Below are 14,806 nucleotides of genomic sequence, written 5' to 3' on the forward strand. Positions count from 1 at the left end.
TACATTATCAATTATAAACTAAAGATCAAATTGAGGATGCATGTTTCATTGTACAACATGCATGGAGGATGTGATTTTCTGATATAGATATACTAGTATTTAACAAATTATACCTATTACAAAAAAACCCTGTTGTATTATGTAATCTTCTTTCTTTCAATTGTATCCGATAAAGTGTGAAATCATGTGACCATATATTTTATATTAGGTAACTAAATATTTTTTAATTTAATTTTTTTTTCAAAATCAAGTTAAGTCTTTCATCGTCAGTGACACATGTAAAAATGGCCTTTGCAGGGATCTCTATAGTCAACTATCACATGAACGAGTTTGTCTGATATCACAACAATACTAGCAATGGTGACAGATATATAAACACGTGGGTATGGATAACATTTAAAACGATATGTTAGAAATAAATTTCCATTAGGTAACTGAAAGTTTATCAACAATGTAACCTTACACATTATCACTGACATCAACAATGTAACCTTACACATTATCACTGACATCAACAATGCGACCTAACACATTATCACTGACATCAACAATGTGATATTACATATCATCATTGACATCAACAATGTAACCTTACACATTATCACTGACATCAACAATGTGACCTAACACATTATCACTGACATCAACAATGTGACCTTACACATCATCACTGACATCAACAATGTAGCCTTAAACATTTTCACTGACATCAACAATGTAACCTTACACATCATCACTGACACCTTACACATTATCACTGACATAAACAATGTAACCTAACACATTATCACTGACATCAACAATGTAACCTAACACATAATCACTGACATCAACAATGTAACCTTACACATTATCACTGACATCAACAATGTAACCTTACACATCATCACTGACATCAACAATATGACCTTACACATTATCACTGACATCAACAATGCGACCTAACACATTATCACTGACATCAACAATGTGATATTACATATCATCATTGACATCAACAATGTAACCTTACACATTGTCACTGACATCAACAATATGACCTAACACATTATCACTGACATCAACAATGTGACCTTACACATCATCACTGACATCAACAATGCAATCTTACATATTATCACTGACATCAACAATGTGACCTAACACATTATCACTGACATCAACAATGTGACCTAACACATTATCACTGACATCAACAATGCAATCTTACACATTATCACTTACATCAACAATGTAACCTTACACATTATCACTGACATCAACAATGTGACCTAACACATTATCACTGACATCAACAATGCAATCTTACACATTATCACTGACATCAACAATGCAATCTTACACATCATCATTGACATCAACAATGTAACCTGACACATCATCATTGACATCAACAATGTAACCTTACAAATTATCACTGACATCAACAATGTGACCTTACACGTCACAATTGACATCAATAATGTAACCTTACACATCATCACTGACATCAACAATGTAACCTTACAAATTATCATTGACATCAACAATGTAACCTTACACATCATCACTGACATCAACAATGTAACCTTACACATCATAATTGACATCAACAATGTGACCTAACACATTATCATTGACATCAACAATGTGACCTTACATGTCATAATTGACATCAACGCATGTGACCTTACACGTCACAATCGACATCAACATGTGGGACCTTTCACGTCACAATCGACATCAACATGTGTGACCTTTCACGTCACAATCGACATCAACATGTGTGACCTTTCACGTCACAATCGACATCAACATGTGTGACCTTTCACGTCACAATCGACATCAACAATGTGACCTTTCACGTCACAATCGACATCAACACATGCCAACATACACAAAACGATGTTTTTACATGTAGATTTGCCTACACGACTGAACATCATCCACATAACTAGTAACTCGAGCTAGGTAATGCATTGTTGTATAAACAGACGTTTTTAAAAGTATTATACTATTTCTAAAAAAAACTCTTGAACAAGATGAGTCAGGATGCAATTTTAGGAAGTATATATGTTTTTACTTATAAGTACATTTTATCGTTTTAGAAAAGATATAATCACAGGAAATAAACAATAAGTTTACTTAGAAGTATTAAGTACATTATGTATATCAGAAGAGGTATTTCATTTATAACCATAGAGACACGTAAAATTTTATAAACTGATTTCAATTATTCTGTGGTTCATACCAAATAACATCCGTCTTATAAAACACTAAGACCGGTATTTAAATAGGGGATATATTCTATTATCACCAAACCTTAAACCAACGTTTGGTTTGTCATTGCTTTAAGTCCAATTTGAAGCAAGAACATGCCAGTTTTGGATGGTTGAGGAAAGCCGGATTCAACGTTTACTTTGACTCAGAATAATATTGGACAATTTTTTAAAATAAAGTTTTCTTTAATTCTAGTTCTTGTGGTTTCACCAAAACCTTAAAGCAAAATGTAGATTTCGTGAAATACCAGAATGATTTAAGTCTCCCTCTATTTGATTATGATGTGTCTATTTTTCCTCACTCAATGACATCAGAAACAACAGCGTAAATTAGTGTTAATCACTCAAATTTTGCGTGGTGTTTATTTTCGCGTTTAAACGCGAGAAGAGTCAATCGCTGTATCGAATCCCTCGTGATTATTTGTACTGCATCCATTTTGACTCGATTACAGATATCGTAGCCTAGCCGAGTCCTTGTCTCTAATAGATCAACATTCACAAATTTTAAGTCATTTCGAGATCAGCGTTCGCAAAATCATATATTTGCGAATTTATTTGAAGAGGTAATCCCGCGAAGTATGAGTGATTTACTGTACAACACTCATAATATTAGTAAACTATATTATTTCAAATCATTCTAATTCGGGCAACCTTCTGGTTAAACTCTCTTTGGTCAAGCACATATATTGTCTGTTATATGAGAACAACTTCTCATATTCTACGTCCCTTGAAAAGAAACGTGAAAAAAAAAAAAAAAAAAAAAAAAACAGTTTTTCCAAATCTAGAAGGAAAAAGAATGTATTTTCAGTGACGTCATGAAATCATTATAAAAAAATTCGTCGCAATCTTAATCCATTCTCAATAATAACAACCTGAACAGAAATCAGTGCTGATCATCACTAATTTATCTCATATTTGAAATTCAAAGGGCACGCGCGAAAATCTTCTTTGACAGTACTGTCTGAGTAGATATTATAACGGTCAGCAAAAGTCTATAGTCGGATATATTTTCGGGGGAATAATTTGCTATTTTCGCGGTCATTAATAATAGCTCTAAATTAAATATCAAAGAAGTCTTTAAAATCTAAGTATAGGAACCAATAAATTATGGATAAAAACCAACAAGCATTCTCTCTTTTATAGTACTAAAAGATGCGTTCTTCTAGATAATTTAAAACTAGTCCCAAAGAGGGACAACTGTTAAATTGATGCCCAACAAAATTAAACAGGTGAACTATCCCCAAAGAGGGACAACTGTAAAATTGATGCCCATCTAAATTAAACAGGTAAACTATCCCCAAAGAGGGACAACTGTTAAATTGATGCCCAACAAAATTAAAGAAGTATACAATACGTATATTGTGACCTTGGTATCCAGCACACAGTGTTACAGTGACATGGTATGTGGTACATAAAATTTACATAGAATTAAGTTAGATATGGCACAGTAAAAGCTCAACCTCAAGAAACTCGCGTTAATAGGCTACAATAAAAATGTTTAAATGAAATTTTAAAACAATAACTACAGTTTATCTATTATACAAAAATGTCATACGCAGATATTTTAAACGTTGGAAACATTTTTGTGTAGAAAAAAATCGGTCGGAAACTAATTTCTTGTCATAAATTTGGTTGTAAAACGGAGAGTCAGTCGAGATAAAAGGATTCTAACTTTTCCTTCCTTTGGTTTTGGGTCCAACTTTTTTTTCATGTTTCATGTTACTACATAAATTACATGAATTCTGACTTTTAGTCATCAGACTCAATCTTAAAAGCTAATACTACGATATATATGGGTCGGATTTAAGAAAATAGTAAGGGCTTAATATTAATTCCTGTGTAATTTTTAACCAATAGCAACTGTAATATTCATTCATCTTAATACTGTGAAGGTTTTTCAAAACTTATTTTTTTGTGAATTACTAGGAACTTAAAACATTTCACAAAAGTCGTAAAACAGACTACAGTGTACAAGATCTCAAAATTCTTTTGTTTTATTAAATCCTTAAGAATTAAAAAACAAGTTCACCTTGCTTGATAACTTTAACAGTACACTGTAAACTTCTCGCGATCAAAATCCTCAAGTGTCAATTTTTTTTTGTGATTTTCCCTCATTTTTCACGGATCAAATTCTCCTGGTCGCATTACACTGGAGCGAAATATGGAAATTATCATGAAAGTAACAGACTACACGGTAAGTTACATAAACTATACAGAGAAAATGTCTACCGAATTAGTGTCACGTGATTACATCTCATATAAACTAATACGGCATTTGATCTTTTTCATCATCAAAATTAAATCAGATTTGGAAATACAGGTGATTCGAATTTCTCGATGTATCCAATTTTTGCCTGGTCTTGAATTTTATTCCTTTATATTACAACCTATCCCTTCATGAATCGAAGTTTTTTTTCACAGACCGTTAGCTAAGATTACACAGTCTTTGACACCTCAAGATTCGAACAAAACATTTAGTTTTATATCACCCATCACGGATAATTCGAAGTCTCAATATGTCGAACTTTTGTTACAAATCCCTTGAGTAATGGCATTTTTCGTCATAAAAATCAAATAAGATTTAGAAAAATAGGTGTATGTTTGGTTTCAACAAAATACATATGTACTACATACTAATGTATCTAGGAGATATCAATGAAGATTATTAAACTGAAGACGAATGAGCATTAAGCAATTTCAGGTTGCAAGCATTTTAAACATAACCTGAGCATAGCATATGAATCGTTATCATGATATGTAAACAAATACAAAAAAATACAATTATTTATAAATACATACACACAGTATGTTTAATACTATACATTTAACTGGGCTTTAACAACGTGTTTTTTTTCTATAGAAACCAACAACTATTACACCGACATTTGACTTCGTGATTAATGATTTTACAACAGCTCATTGCATATGGTTGGGTTTTTTTCGATATACCCAAAATTGTCTTCTACTATTTTTCTATTATCGTGTTTGTGTTTATAAGGAAAGACAACTGTGTGTATGAGTTATCGTTCTTTACATCTGTTGCAATAAAGAACCATGACAACTATATGTATAGAAATAAAAAAAGCTCTGTTTATGCAAAATGCCAGCAGTCTGTTTATTCCGCTATGACCATCCACACCCATATAGTACTTCAGTGAACATTATGTGATTAAAGTAACGTGCCTAAAAGCTGAAAGCACCACCACTACATCACAAGATAGTTTGTGATCTCAGCTGAGAAACATCAACACCTCGAGGTGGGGATGGAACCACAAGCCTCAGATCTGACTCTACAGAAGGAGGTCTCTTAATCAGATAAATAGACAGCAAACAGAGGAATTTTAGTATTTGACACTAAAAACGTGCTTTGTTTCTATAACATCAAAATGCGACTAATTTCTCTGGGTTTGACCAGTAGAATCAATCTTTATATAATTTATAGAGCCTTGTTGACAATAATTCTGGTTTCCTGCACTGTTCATACTGCTTTAAATCGAAGTTTTGATTTTGATCCGCTCTAACGTTATTAATTGTTAAAAAGTAGGTACGGTGTGGATGGAAAAACAGATATGGATGCATTTTAACATCATAATAGAGAGTTATATGGTAAGGTAGATTGTTAGATACCACATCATCATTATACACAGATTCTATACAACGTTTACATCGAATACAATGACGAATGTAAAAAAAAACAGATCTGATTGAAGTTTAACACAGTTTTGTTACTGTCGTTAACACCAGTAATACAGGTACATAAAGTGGGGAAAGTATTTCAGATTGATGTGAATGTTTACGCAAGGTTAATTACGTCAGACAGATTGATGTGAATGTTTACCCCAGGTTAATTACGCCAGACAGATTGATGTGAATGTGTTTACCCAAAGTTAATTACGTAAGACAGGTTGATGTAAATGTTTACCAAGGTTTATTAAGTGAGACAGAATGATGTAAATATTTACACAAGGTTAATTACGTTAGATAGATTGATGTAAATATTTACACAAGGTTAATTACGTAAGACAGATTGATGTAAATGTGTTTAACCAAGTTTAATTACGTAAGACAGATTGATGTAAATGTGTTTAACCAAGGTTAATTACGTAAGACAGATTGATGTAAATGTGTTTAACCAAGGTTAATTACGTTAGACTGATTGATGTGAATGTGTTTACCCAAAGTTAATTACGTTAGACAGATTGATGTGAATGTTTACACAAGGTTAATTACGTTAGACTGATTGCCGTAAATGTTTACACAAGGTTAATTACGTCAGACAGATTGATGTGAATATGTTTAATCAAGGTTAATTACGTTGGACAGATTGATGTAAATGTTTACACAAGGTTAATTACGTTAGACTGATTGCCGTAAATGTTTACACAAGGTTAATTACGTCTGACAGATTGATGTGAATGTTTAACCAAGGTTAATTACGTTAGACCGATGGACGTGAATGTGTTTAACCAAGGTTAATTACGTTAGACTGATTGCCGTAAATGTTTACACAAGGTTAATTACGTCAGACAGATTGATGTGAATATGTTTAATCAAGGTTAATTACGTTGGACAGACTGATGTAAATGTTTACACAAGGTTAATTACGTTAGACTGATTGCCGTAAATGTTTACACAAGGTTAATTACGTCTGACAGATTGATGTGAATGTTTAACCAAGGTTAATTACGTTAGACCGATGGACGTGAATGTGTTTAACCAAGGTTAATTACGTTAGACTGATTGCCGTAAATGTTTACACAAGGTTAATTACGTTAGACAGATTGATGTGAATATGTTTAATCAAGGTTAATTACGTCTGACAGATTGACGTGAATGTTTACACAAGGTTAATTACGTTAGACAGATGGACGTGAATGTTTACACAAGGTTAATTACGTTAGACAGATTGACGTGAATATGTTTAATCAAGGTTAATTACGTTAGACAGATTGCTGTAAATGTTTACCCAAGGTTAATTACGTCTGACAGATTGATGTGAATGTTTACACAAGGTTAATTACGTTAGACAGATGGACGTGAATGTGTTTAACCAAGGTTAATTACGTTAGACAGATTGCTGTAAATGTTTACCCAAGGTTAATTACGTTAGACAGATTGATGTGAATGTTTACGCAAGGTTAATTTCGTTCGACAGATTTTACCCAAGGTAAACATATTTATACAGATATTAGTGTTAATCGGATTATAGGGCTTTTCACACTGAAAACCTTGTGCAAAAATACCATTGCACTTATTGCAGCTTCTGTGCGATATTGTTTATGTACATTAATCACTATGGACGTACTAATCTCTCAATGAGCGAGAATTGTGGACAGTTTACGGTAAGTTCCCCTCGCTGTTGATTTGCTTGATATAGAAGCATAAAGTTATTAATGAAAATGGACAACCCCATAATCAAGTAACAAGTACTGAATCAATATAATCAGGGACTCCAGGTGTGAGGTCAGAGTGATCAGGTCAAAGGTCACCTTCTTCGTAAATTGTTGCAATAGCACATTCCATGTATAATTTGATAATACCATAAATTAAATATTATTAGTAGTGGAAGTCTGCGATTCAAACGTTATACTCCAGGCAAAGGGCTTAAAATGCCTTTAAATAAACAATTGTAATTATTGAAACAAAGTTTCAAGAATCAGTGTTTTGACTGAAACAGTTTAAATCATTCAGGCTATTCCACGTAGTTAATACATTACGTAATCAGCCTATTGTGTATCAAACATTCATAGAAAATGAATGTTTTTGCAGTAAAATATCTTGTGTCATTTCTGTACCTTTGTACCTAAAATATCCCCTATTACCTAGAATTTGCATAAAAATGAAATGTTAGTCACAATAATGTAGGTACCAAAGATTGATTATGAAAAATTACAATTCATCATCACATCAGATCAGGTGAAATGATTGTATAATCAGTGAGTGAATATCACCAGTATCACAATATAACAATACATATCATTACTGGTGTGTAGTAACCTGTACCATTACTGTAGTACCCTGTACCATTACTGGTGTGTAGTAACCTGTACCATTACTGTAGTAACCTGTTCCATTACTGTAGTACCCTGTACCATTACTGGTGTGTAGTAACCTGTACCATTACTGGTGTGTAGTAATCTGTACCATTACTGGTGTGTAGTAACCTGTACCATTACTGGTATGTAGTAACCTGTACAATTACTGGTGTGTAGTAAAATGTACCATTACTGTAGTAACATGAACCATTACTGGTGTGTAGTAACCTGTACCATTGCTGGTGTGTAGTAACCTGTACCATTACTGTAGTAACATGTACCATTATTGGTGTGTAGTAACCTGTACCATTACTGGTGTGTAGTAACATGTACCATTACTGGTGTGTAGTAACCTGTACCATTACTGTAGTAACCTGTATCATTACTGTAGTGTAGTAACATGTATCATTACTGGTGTAGTAACCAGTACCATTGCTGGTGTGTAGTAACCTGTACCATTACTGTAGTAACATGTACCATTATTGGTGTAGTAACCTGTACCATTACTGGTGTGTAGTAACATGTACCATTACTGGTGTTTAGTAACCTATACCATTACTGTAGTGTAGTAACCTGTACCATTACTGGTGTGTAGTAACCTGTACCATTACTGGTGTGTAGTACCCTGTACCATTACTGGTGAGTAGTACCATGTACCATTACTGGTGTGTAGTAACCAGTACCATTACTGGTGTGTAGTAACCTGTACAATTACTGGTGTGTAGTAAAATGTACCATTACTGTAGTAACATGTACCATTACTGGTGTGTAGTAACCTGTACCATTGCTGGTGTGTAGTAACCTGTACCATTACTGTAGTAACATGTACCATTATTGGTGTCTAGTAACCTGTACCATTACTGGTGTGTAGTAACATGTACCATTACTGGTGTGTAGTAACCTGTACCATTACTGTAGTAACCTGTACCATTACTGTAGTGTAGTAACCTGTACCATTACTGGTGTGTAGTAACCTGTACCATTATTGGTGTGTAGTAACCTGTACAATTACTGGTGTGTAGTAAAATGTACCATTACTGCAGTAACATGTACCATCACTGGTGTGTAGTAACCTGTACCATTGCTGGTGTGTAGTAACCCGTACCATTACTGTAGTAACATGTACCATTATTGGTGTGTAGTAACCTGTACCATTACTGGTGTGTAGTAACATGTACCATTACTGGTGTGTAGTAACCTGTACCATTACTGTAGTAACCTGTATCATTACTGTAGTGTAGTAACCTGTACCATTACTGGTGTGTAGTAACCTATACCATTACTGGTGTGTAGTACCCTGTACCATTACTGGTGTGTAGTAACCTGTACCATTACTGTAGTACCCTGTACCATTACTGGTGTGTAGTAACATGTACCATTACTGGTGTGTAGTAACCTGTACCATTACTGGTGTGTAGTAACCTGTACAATTACTGGTGTGTAGTAACCTGTACCATTACTGGTGTATAGTAGCCAGTACCGTTACTGTAGTAACCTGTACCATTACTGTAGTAACCTGTACCATTACTGGTGTGTAGTAACCTGTATCATTACTGGTGTGTAGTATCCTTTATCATTACTGGTGTGTAGTAACCTGTACCATTACTGGTGTGTAGTAACCAGTACCATTACTGGTGTGTATTAACCTGTACCATTACTGGTGTGTAGTAACCTGTACCATTACTGGTGTGTAGTAACCAGTACTATTACTGTAGTAACCTGTACCATTACTGGTGTGTAGTAACCTGTACCATAACTGGTGTGTAGTAAACTGTACCATTACTGTAGTAACATGTACCATTACTGGTGTGTAGTAACCTGTACCGTTACTGTAGTAACAAGTACCATTACTGGTGTGTAGTAACCTGTACCATTACTGGTGTGTAGTAACATGTACCATTACTGTGTGTAGTACCCTGTACCATTACTGGTGTGTAGTAACCTGTACCATTACTGTAGTAACCTGTTCCATTACTGTAGTACCCTGTACCATTACTGGTGTGTAGTAACCTGTACCATTACTGGTGTGTAGTAATCTGTACCATTACTGGTGTGTAGTAACCTGTACCATTACTGGTATGTAGTAACCTGTACAATTACTGGTGTGTAGTAAAATGTACCATTACTGTAGTAACATGAACCATTACTGGTGTGTAGTAACCTGTACCATTGCTGGTGTGTAGTAACCTGTACCATTACTGTAGTAACATGTACCATTATTGGTGTGTAGTAACCTGTACCATTACTGGTGTGTAGTAACATGTACCATTACTGGTGTGTAGTAACCTGTACCATTACTGTAGTAACCTGTATCATTACTGTAGTGTAGTAACATGTATCATTACTGGTGTAGTAACCTGTACCATTGCTGGTGTGTAGTAACCTGTACCATTACTGTAGTAACATGTACCATTATTGGTGTAGTAACCTGTACCATTACTGGTGTGTAGTAACATGTACCATTACTGGTGTTTAGTAACCTATACCATTACTGTAGTGTAGTAACCTGTACCATTACTGGTGTGTAGTAACCTGTACCATTACTGGTGTGTAGTACCCTGTACCATTACTGGTGTGTAGTAAAATGTACCATTACTGTAGTAACATGTACCATTACTGGTGTGTAGTAACCTGTACCATTGCTGGTGTGTAGTAACCTGTACCATTACTGTAGTAACATGTACCATTATTGGTGTGTAGTAACCTGTACCATTACTGGTGTGTAGTAACATGTACCATTACTGGTGTGTAGTAACCTGTACCATTACTGGAGTAACCTGTACCATTACTGTAGTGTAGTAACCTGTACCATTACTGGTGTGTAGTAACCTGTACCATTATTGGTGTGTAGTAACCTGTACAATTACTGGTGTGTAGTAAAATGTACCATTACTGTAGTAACATGTACCATCACTGGTGTGTAGTAACCTGTACCATTGCTGGTGTGTAGTAACCCGTACCATTACTGTAGTAACATGTACCATTATTGGTGTGTAGTAACCTGTACCATTACTGGTGTGTAGTAACATGTACCATTACTGGTGTGTAGTAACCTGTACCATTAATGTAGTAACCTGTATCATTACTGTAGTGTAGTAACCTGTACCATTACTGGTGTGTAGTAACCTATACCATTACTGGTGTGTAGTACCCTGTACCATTACTGGTGTGTAGTAACCTGTACCATTACTGTAGTACCCTGTACCATTACTGGTGTGTAGTAACATGTACCATTACTGGTGTGTAGTAACCTGTACAATTACTGGTGTGTAGTAACCTGTACCATTACTGGTGTGTAGTAGCCAGTACCGTTACTGTAGTAACCTGTACCATTACTGTAGTAACCTGTACCATTACTGGTGTGTAGTAACCTGTATCATTACTGGTGTGTAGTATCCTTTATCATTACTGGTGTGTAGTAACCTGTACCATTACTGGTGTGTAGTAACCAGTACCATTACTGGTGTGTATTAACCTGTACCATTACTGGTGTGTAGTAACCTGTACCATTACTGGTGTGTAGTAACCAGTACCATTACTGTAGTAACCTGTACCATTACTGGTGTGTAGTAACCTGTACCATAACTGGTGTGTAGTAAACTGTACCATTACTGTAGTAACATGTACCATTACTGGTGTGTAGTAACCTGTACCGTTACTGTAGTAACAAGTACCATTACTGGTGTGTAGTAACCTGTACCATTACTGGTGTGTAGTAACATGTACCATTACTGTGTGTAGTAACCTGTACCATTATTGGAGTGTAGTACCCTGTACCATCACTGGTGTGTAGTAACCTGTACCATTACTGGTGTGTAGTAACATGTACCATTACTGGTGTGTAGTAACCTGTACCATTACTGGTGTGTAGTAACCTGTACCATTACTGTAGTAACCTGTACCATTACTGGTGTGTAGTAACCTGTACCATTACTGGTGTGTAGTATCCTTTATCATTACTGGTGTGTAGTAACCTGTACCATTACTGGTGTGTAGTAACCAGTACCATTACTGGTGTGTATTAACCTGTACCATTACTGGTGTAGTAACCTGTACCATTACTAGTGTGTAGTAACCAGTACCATTACTGTAGTAACCTGTACCATTACTGGTGTGTAGTAACCTGAACCATAACTGGTGTGTAGTAAACTGTACCATTACTGTAGTAACATGTACCATTACTGGTGTGTAGTAACCTGTACCGTTACTGTAGTAACATGTACCATTACTGGTGTGTAGTAACCTGTACCATTACTGGTGTGTAGTAACATGTACCATTACTGTGTGTAGTAACCTGTACCATTATTGGAGTGTAGTACCCTGTACCATCACTGGTGTGTAGTAACCTGTACCATTACTGGTGTGTAGTAACCAGTACCATTACTGTGTGTAGTAACCTGTACCATTATTGGAGTGTAGTACCCTGTACCATCACTGGTGTGTAGTAACCTGTACCATTACCGGTGTGTAGTAACCTGTACCATTACTGGTGTGTAGTAACCTGTACCATTACTGGTGTGTAGTAACCTGTACCATTACTGGTGTGTAGTAACCTGTACCATTATTGGAGTGTAGTAACATGTACCATTACTGGTGTGTAGTGACCTGTACAATTACTGGTGTGTAGTAACCTGTACCATTACTGTAGTAACCTGTACCATTACTGGTGTGTAGTAACCTGTACCATTATTGGTGTGTAGTATCCTTTATCATTACTGGTGTGTAGTAACCTGTACCATTATTGGAGTGTAGTAACATGTACCATTACTGGTGTGTAGTGACCTGTACAATTACTGGTGTGTAGTAACCTGTACCATTACTGTAGTAACCTGTACCATTACTAGTGTGTAGTATCCTGTATAATTACTGGTGTGTAGTAACATGTACCATTACTGGTGTGTAGTAACCTGTACCATTACTGTAGTAAGATGTACCATTACTGGTGTGTAGTAACCTGTACCATTGCTGGTGTGTAGTAACCTGTACCATTACTGGTGTGTAGTAACCTGTACCATTACTGTAGTAACCTGTACCATTGCTGGTGTGTAGTAACCTGTACCATTACTGGTGTGTAGTAACCTGTACCATTACTGGTGTGTAGTAACCTGTACCATTACTGGTGTGTAGTAACCTGTACCATTACTGTAGTAACCTGTACCATTGCTGGTGTGTAGTAACCTGTACCATTACTGGTGTGTAGTAACCTGTACCATTACTGTAGTAACCTGTACCATTGCTGGTGTGTAGTAACCTGTACCATTACTGGTGTGTAGTAACCTGTACCATTACTGTAGTAATCTGTACCATTGCTGGTGTGTAGTAACATGTACCATTACTGGTGTGTAGTAGCCTGTACCATTACTGGTGTGTAGTAACCTGTACAATTACTGGTGTGTAGTAAAATGTACCATTACTGTAGTAACATGTACCATTACTGGTGTGTAGTAACCTGTACCATTACTGGTGTGTAGTAACCTGTACCATTACTATAGTAACATGTACCATTATTGGTGTGTAGTAACCTGTACCATTACTGGTGTGTAGTAACATGTACCATAACTGGTGTGTAGTAACCTGTACCATTACTGTAGTAACCTGTATCATTACTGTAGTGTAGTAACCTGTACCATTACTGGTGTGTAGTAACCTGTACCATTACTGGTGTGTAGTACCCTGTACCATTACTGGTGTGTAGTAACCTGTACCATTACTGGTGTGTAGTAACCAGTACCATTACTGGTGTGTAGTAACCTGTACCATTACTGGTGTGTAGTAACCTGTACCATTACTGGTGTGTAGTAACCTGTACCATTACTGGTGTGTAGTAACCTGTACCATTACTGTAGTAACCTGTACCATTACTGTAGTACCCTGTACCATTACTAGTGTGTAGTAACATGTACCATTACTGGTGTGTAGTAACATGTACCATTACTGGTGTGTAGTAACATGTACCATTACTGGTGTGTAGTAACATGTACCATTACTGGTGTGTAGTAACCTGTACCATTACTGGTGTGTAGTAACCTGTACCATTACTGTAGTAACCTGTACCATTACTGGTGTGTAGTAACCTGTATCATTACTGGTGTGTAGTATCCTTTATCATTACTGGTGTGTAGTAACCAGTACCATTACTGGTGTGTAGTAAACTGTACCATTACTGGTGTGTAGTAACCTGTACCATTACTGGTGTGTAGTAACCTGTACCATTACTGTAGTAACCTGTACCATTACTGTAGTAACCTGTTTAATTACTGTAGTAACCTGTATCATTACTGGTGTGTGGTACCCTGTACCATTACTGGTGTGTAGTAACCTGTTCAATTACTGTAGTAACCTGTACCATTACTGGTGTGTAGTAACCTGTACCATTGCTGGTGTGTAGTAACCTGTACCATTACTGTAGTAACATGTACCATTACTGGTGTGTAGTAACCTGTACCATAACTGGTGTGTAGTAAACTGTACCATTACTGTAGTAACATGTACCATTACTGGTGTGTAGTAACC

Source organism: Ylistrum balloti, unplaced genomic scaffold, assembly GCF_031769215.1.
Source record: "Ylistrum balloti isolate Yb309-2 unplaced genomic scaffold, AGI_CSIRO_Ybal_v1 Utg370436, whole genome shotgun sequence".
In the NCBI taxonomy this organism is placed as follows: Eukaryota; Metazoa; Mollusca; class Bivalvia; order Pectinida; family Pectinidae; genus Ylistrum; species Ylistrum balloti.